The sequence below is a fragment of the Coregonus clupeaformis genome, unplaced genomic scaffold (assembly GCF_020615455.1).
Source record: "Coregonus clupeaformis isolate EN_2021a unplaced genomic scaffold, ASM2061545v1 scaf1695, whole genome shotgun sequence".
In the NCBI taxonomy this organism is placed as follows: Eukaryota; Metazoa; Chordata; class Actinopteri; order Salmoniformes; family Salmonidae; genus Coregonus; species Coregonus clupeaformis.
The window spans coordinates 101,612-109,344 of NW_025535149.1; the positions used below are offsets into that span (position 1 = coordinate 101,612).

Consider the following 7,733-nt stretch of genomic DNA (forward strand, 5'->3'; position numbering starts at 1 on the left):
AACTTGCATCAATGTTTTCAGTAGCCTCTATCAAAAAGCTCCTGCTTGCTTGTTGTGAATTATGCTCAGGTGCACATATTTCCAATTCAACCATGAGGCAAAAAATGTGGTAAAAGCTCTTGTTGATCCTGCAATCTGAACAAATACCAAGATGCTGTATTTTCAGCTGATATTTCATTTGTTTATGGAAATGCATATTGTTTATGCAGTGTTGAGGAATGTGAAAGAACACCCTTGATTATTTTTACAGTGATAACTTATTTTGCTTTTGTAAGCCAACACTTTTGAGATCAGTCAATAAATGCTTATGGCATTGACTTATATGCTGCCCCTGTCTTCATGTTGTTGCTGGACATATCTTTTTTAAAATGTGTGTAGGTCACCTAAATCATCAGAAAAATTGCCCCCCCTGAGAATTTTTTCAGGAGCCGCCACTGAGTAGGCCTGATTACCAACAATGACGAGACAGCCTACAGGGAGGAGGACTCTGGCGGAGTGGTGCCAGGAATAGAACCTCTCCCTCAACGTCAACAAAACGAAGGAGCTGATTGTGGACTTCAGGAGACAGCAGAGGGAGCACGCCCCCATCCACATCGACGTGACAGCAGTGGAGAAGGTGAGAAGCTTCAAGTTCCTCGGCGTACACATCACTGACAATTATAAATGGTCCACCCAGTGTGGTGAAGAAGGCGCAACAGCACCTCTTCAACATCAGGAGGCTGAAGAAATTTGTCTTGGCCCCTAAGACCCTCACAAACTTTTACAGATACACCATTGAGAGCATACTGTCGGGCTGCATCACCGCCTGGTATGGCAACTGCACCGCACGTAACACAAGGGCTCTCCAGAGGATGATGCGGTCTGCCCAACGCATCACCAGAGCCACACTGCCTGCCCTCCAGGACACCTACAGCACCTGATGTCACAGGAAGGCCAAAAAGATCATCAAGGACATCAACCACACGAGCCACGGCCTGTTCACCCAACTATCATCCAGAAGGCGAGGTCAGTACAGGTGCATCAAAACTGGGACCGAGAGACTGAAAAACAGCTTCTATCTCAAGTCCATCAGACTGATAAATAGCCATCACTAGCTGACCTCCACCCAGTACCCTGCAATGAACTTAGTCACTGTCACTAGCCTTCTACCACCCGGTTACTCAACCCTGCACCTTAGAGGCTGCTGCCTTATGTACATTGACATGGAATCACTAGACACTTTAATAATGGAACACTTGTCACTTTAATAATGTTTACATACTGTTTTACTCATTTCATATGTATATACTGTATTCTAGTTAATGCTATTTACATTTACATTTTAGTCATTTAGCAGACGCTCTTATCCAGAGCGACTTACATTTAGTTAGTTACATTATTTTTTGTATTAATTTTTTTATAAATTTTTTCATACTGTCCCCCCGTGGGAATCGAACCCACAACCCTGGCGTTGCAAACGCCATGCTCTACCAACTGAGCTACATCCTACTCAAATATTTCTGTATATATACTATTCTATCCTACGTATTCTACAGATATACTAAATATTCTATCCACATACTGTCCATAATGTCTATAATGTCTATACATCCCATCACATATATATATATATTTATACTCCAGACTCCGACATTGCTTGTCCTAATATTTATCTATTTCTTAATTCCATTCTTTTATTTTTAGATCTGTGTGTATTGTTGTGAATTGTTAGATATTATTGCACTACTGGTGCTAGGAACACATGCATTTCGCTACACCCGGAATAACAACTGCTAAATGTGTGTATATAAAATAGAAATTGATTTGATTTGATAAAGACATTACAACTCAAAAATGTTTACAGCATGTGTCACAAATACACTATGTGGCCAAAAGTAAGTGGACACCTGCAAGAGCATTAGTGAGGTCGGGCATTGATGTTGTAAATTAGGGCCTTGCTCGCAGTTGGCGTTCCAATTCATCCTAAAGTTGTTCTATGGGGTCGAGGTCAGGGCTCTGTGCAGGCCAGTCAAGTTCTTCCACACCAATCTCGACAAACCATTTCTGTATTGACCTCGCTTTGTGCACAGGGCACTGTCATGATGAAACAGGAAAGGGCCTTCCCCAAACTGTTGCCACAATGTTGGAAGCACAGAATCGTCTAGAATGTCATTGTCTGCTGTAGCATTAAGATTTCCCTTCACTGGAACTAAGGGGCCTCGCCTGAACCATGAAAAACAGCCCCAGACCATTATTCATCCTCCACCAAACTTTACAGTTGGCTCCATGCATTGGGGCAGGTAGCGTTCTCCTGGCATCTGCCAAATTCAGATTTGTTCGTCGGACTGCCAGATGGTGAAGTTTGATTCATCACTTCAGAGAACGCGTTTCCACTGCTCCAGAGTCCAATGTCGGCGAGTTTACACCACTCCAGCCGACTCTTCACATTGCACATGGGGATCTTAGGCTTGTGTTCGGTTGCTCAGCCATGGAAACCCATTTCATGATGCTCCCGACGAGTTCTTGTGCTGACATTGATTCCAGAGGCAATTTGGAACTCGGTAGTGAGTGTTGCAACTGAGGACAGATGATATTTATGCGCTACACTCTTCAGCACTCGGCGGTCCCGTTCTGTGATAACAGCACTTACAGTTGACCGGGACAGCTCTAGCAGGGCAGAAATTTGACAAACTGACTTGTTGGAAAGGTGGCATCCTATGACGGTGCCACGTTGAAAGTCACTGAGCTCTTCAGTACGGGTCATTCTACTGACAATGTTTGTCTATGGAGATTGCATGGATTGTGTGTTCGATTTTATACACCTGTCAGCAACGGGTGTGGCTGAAAAATTCACACATTTAAGGGGTGTCCACAAACCTATGGCCATGTAGTGTATGTGATTTCATCTATAATTTCACTAGTCTGAAACATAGCCGACAGTACCGTCCTCACAGCCGCAGACCACGTGTATGCCGTCGTGTTGGCAAGCGGTTTGCTGATGTCAACGTTGTGAACAGAGTTCCCCATGGTGGCGGTGGGGTTATGGTACGGGCAGGCATAAGCTATGGACAAGGAACACAATTGCATTTTTTCGATGGCAATTTGAATGAACAGAGATACAATGACGAGATCCTGAGGCCCATTACCGTGCCATTCATCCGCCGCCATCACCTCATGTTTCAGAATGATAATGCATGGCCCCAAGACGCAAGGATAGGTACACAATTCCTGGAATCTGAAAATGTAGTAACCTGCATACTCAACAGACATGTCAACATTGAGCATGTTTGGGATGCTCTGGATTGACGTGTATAACAGTATGTTCCAGTTCCCACCAATATCCAGCAACTTTGCACATACATTGAAGAGGAGTGGGACAACATTCCATAGGCCACAATCAACAGTCTGATCAACTCCATGTGAAGGAGATGTGTCGTGCTGCATGAGGCAAATGGTGGTCACCAGATACAGAACAGTTTTCTGATCCATGCCCCTACCTTTGTTTTGAAGGTATCTGTGACCAACAGATGCATAGCTGTATTCCCAGTCATGTGACATCCATAGATTAGGGCCTAATACTTTATTTCAATTGACTGATTTGCTATAATTTATTAACTGTAAATCAGTAAAATCTTGTTGCATTTGTATTCTTGTTCAGTATATTAACATCATAGTGATCAGAATAACAGCCTTACCTTGGTCTGTACATTTAACTGGTTCCTCCTCTTGGGGACAACAGTGCTGTAAGTCACATCATCACCATTGGCAGGAAATGGGTCCTGCTGGTAGAAACACACAAAGGGGGTTGATGATAAAAGCTCATCATCAGTCTACATGTATGAGATACCTTTGCACATTTACATAATCCACAATATAAGGCATGTATTTGTTTTAACAACATTAAGATATGAGCTTTCTTCCTCTCAAACAGCACAGTGTCAGTCAGGTCAAATAGGAACAGGACAGAGGAGCAACATAGGCCTACTGTGTCTGCAAAGCTCAACAGGAAATCACAACACCTTAACCACTGACCTCACTACAGATCATATTATTAGCTCTACACTGCAAAACACTTATAGAAACTGAAATCACACTGAATATAGAGTTAACATATATACATTGTACAGTTACAATACAATGGACAATAAGCTTTAGCTGAAGGGCTAATGTGTTGTTTTAAGTGCATCTTATGTCCATGTCCTGCATTTTTCACAGACAGGGTCTTACCCACAAGGCCTTGAGTCAGATGAGAGGAACATGAGTGTAGCCTACCACTGAGGTGTTTGTTGTCTGGTCCATGGCCTTATTGTCCTCTGGAATAAAGAAAGAGAGATGCAGTATTAGAGACCTCTGAGATACACTAGAATAATACTGAATACATTAATCATAGAATAGTTATACTTTTGAGTCTCCTCCTCTTATGTCAAGATACATTGGTTATAACAGGCTAATACAGTTGTCTTCAAGGAAAATATTGATTGTCTCATGAAAATATCTCCAAAATCAAACTTATAACTTTTCCAATATAGTAATTATAGAATGAATACTTACTATGCTTTCTCCACATCTTCCATGTAACTAAGACACCAGATATCACCACCACCAACATGCCCAGAGGAATCAGTAGGACTTTTAGATCTATGGAACTGATGGTGAGAGACTATGTTTATTATAAAATACAGTCCATGAAATATCACAGTTAAATAGATTATTATTATTTGGTTTATGTTTTTTGTGCTAATATGACAACATGGAAACATTTGTACAGCTCTTCACACCTTTTATGCATGAAACTTGACCATCCAAGAATAGAATGCTGCTACTTTGACAACCACAGAGATATGAGGAAGTGATAAATGTCTCTATGATGGTAAATGTCTCTATAACAGTGTCTTGGCCTTTACTCGGTGTGATATTTTTAAGGAGGGTGTTTTTGTGCCTGAAGCTCTAGTGTGAAAAACAGAAAATGTTCCCTTTCTTCATAATATTTCTATTGCCATCCATTTGGAAGAGTAAGTGTGAAATACAGCTGAATAAGTGATAATTACCTCATGGTGTCCTTCTCCTTGCCCCCCTCAGGTCCTTGGACTGTGTTGTCAGTCTGAACAGGCTCAGCAGTTGGAGAGAAAGAGGATTGTTCAGTGGTTGGAGCTTGGGTTGCTGTGAGGTAAAAACAACAATGGTATTATGACTGGTGTACCAGAGAGACACAGGGTAGACTGAACTGTAACAAGACATTGTGGCTAAGATATGACCTTCTTGTCCAGCTTATTTCATTTACCCCAACATGTGGATTTTCACTTAGTATTAGCACTGTTGAGTTCAAACCAATGGTAGGACCGCTAAGTATTCACAAAAGCTTTGAATCAGGATACAGTTCAATTTGTTTCTGATGATAAGCCAGCAAGACTGGATAAAACCAGGTTAATACTTAATAATACAGTATCTGATTGCTCTCTACTCACTAGTCATAGTGGTGGTACTTTGTGTGGTGGTTTGTCGTCTGACGGTGATGTGAACAGGCATTATAAAGTATCCCACTCCACACCTGTACCAGCCAGTGTTGTCCATCTTCAGACCACTCATAGTCACCGTTAAGATGTTTCTTCTGGTGGCATCAGTGGTCTGCTGTAGGGTCACTGATGTTCCATCTATAGTCCCAGATGTCTCCCCAACACAGGAGACACTGCCCCCAATCCTGCACCACCCCTTCCTATTTCTAGTGTCACTATAGTAACAATTTACAATGACACTCCCTCCTTCAACTCCAGTCACCTCCTGTTGGTCCACATAGAGTTCTGGAGTACCTGAACACAGAGGTACACACACCAAAGGTCCTGAGTGATCAAGTGGTTTTTTGTAACAACTGACCACAAATATCATAATTATGATATGATGGATAGAGAACAGAAAGTAGACATTTTTATTTTATTTTATTTCACCTTTATTTAACCAGGTAAACCAGTTGAGAACAAGTTCTCATTTGCAACTGCGACCTGGCCAAGATAAAGCATGTCACGATTCAGACAGACGACCAGGGGACCACAATTGCGTCACACCAGAAAGTTTATTAAACTTAAGGGAAAAGGGAAGTAGGGAGTGAATGAAGGCTCCAGGGGTAACAGGGATCCCGTCCAATGCGCTGGGTCTGTGCCCCCCAGTGGCAGCGATGCGTCCTATGAAGCCGGTGGTGGGTGGTCCAGAAGTCCTGGGGGGAGACACAGACACAACAGGGCGGGAATGAAACCAGGCAGCAGTACAGTTCAAGGGAAATCCAAAATACGTAGTAGCAAGGCAGAAGGCTGGTCAGAGTTACCGGGATTGAAGAGTAGTCAGGAGTCGTAATGGCAGAAGCAGGTCTGGATCTCCTGAGGCAGAAGAGTATCCAAAAAACAGGCAGGTCCGGGGTCACAAAACCAGGGTGAGCCAGAAGCGCGAGCAAACAGGTTCCGGGTGTGAGCTTTGCAGACGATCTGACACCGGAGAGCTGAAAGACAGGGCCTTAAATACTGGGAGAGGTTAGTGGGTAATGCAGCGCAGCTGGCAGAGTAATTAGAGCCGAGCAGAGCAGGGACAGGTGGAGCTAGTTAGGCTGAGTAGAGAGAGGGAGGTGAGCAGAGTGGAAGATAGTGAGAAACAAATTAAGGTGGTAACCCGGTGGAGTGAGAGGGCTCATGACAGAACCCCCAAGGGACGGCCCCAGAAGTCCCAAGAGCAACACCACGCCGGGCGGGAGGAGGGGAGCCGGGGGAGGGCTAGAACTCCTCCGAACGGTCCGAGTGAACGTCCTCATCCTCGGAGGAAGCCGGAGGGCCGTGGGTCGGGAGATGGGACAGGTCCCGAGACAGGATCAGGCACAGGACAGGAAGCCGAGCGGGCCGGACGGTTAGGGACCCCTCTGGGGCGGCCTCACGGATTGCAGGTTGATCAGGATGCCGTTGGTGGAAAGCGGTGATGAGAGTCCTATCCACAATCCGACTAGCTGGCACCCAGGTCCTTTCCTCAGGTCCATAGCCCTCCCAGTCAATGAGGTACTGGAGACCCCTACCCCTCCGTCTGGACCGAAGCAGGCGGCGGACGGTGTAAACCAGGGCCACCATCGACAGCCGTGGAGGAGGGAGGACCAGGCGCAGCAGGGACCAGCGGACTCTCATGGATGGGCTTAATCTTAGACACATGGAAAGTGGGGTGCACCCTCAGGGAATTAGGCAGTTGGAGCCGGACAGCAGTTGGGCTAATCACTCTTATGATAGGGAATGGGCCAATGAACCGAGGTGCCAGCTTCTGCGACTCCACCCTGAGTGGCAGGTTCTTCGATGACAACCACACCCCTTTGACCAACATGGTAGGTGGGAGCAGGAATTCTCCCGACGGTTGGCCCCGGTAGTGTAGCTGGCAACGGACCTGAGGAGTGTGGCTCGGGCTTGTGACCAGGTGCGGCGACATCGGCGGGCAAAAGCAAGTGCAGATGGGCAAGTAACTCCTCCTCCTGGCTGGCAAATAGAGGAGGCTGGTATCCATAAACACATTGGAAAGGGGACATACCGATGGCAGAGCAGGTCAGAGAATTGTGTGCGTACTCCACCCATGTCAATTGCTGCGACCAGGAGTGGGGGTTGCGTGAAGTCATGCATCGCAGTGCCTTCTCGAGCTCCTGATTAGCCCGCTCTGACTGCCCATTGGATTGGGGATGGAATCCGGGAAGTCAGACTGACCGTGGCTCCCAGCAGGTGACAGAACTCCTTCCAAAAGCG

General features: G+C 45.4%; 2 long non-coding RNA genes across 2 annotated transcripts; both read right to left on the minus strand.

Annotated features, from left to right (window-relative positions):
• Nucleotides 1-3,677: 3,677 nt before the first annotated feature.
• LOC121583110 lies at nt 3,678-4,564 on the minus strand. The gene is made up of 3 exons (XR_006659754.1): nt 4,531-4,564; nt 4,252-4,292; nt 3,678-3,761 (listed from the first exon to the last, which is right to left on the minus strand). It is a non-coding gene; the product is annotated as an uncharacterized LOC121583110 (long non-coding RNA).
• LOC123487394 lies at nt 4,558-5,666 on the minus strand. The gene is made up of 3 exons (XR_006659753.1): nt 5,572-5,666; nt 5,028-5,139; nt 4,558-4,625 (listed from the first exon to the last, which is right to left on the minus strand). It is a non-coding gene; the product is annotated as an uncharacterized LOC123487394 (long non-coding RNA).
• Between the last annotated feature and the right edge of the window lie 2,067 nt (nt 5,667-7,733).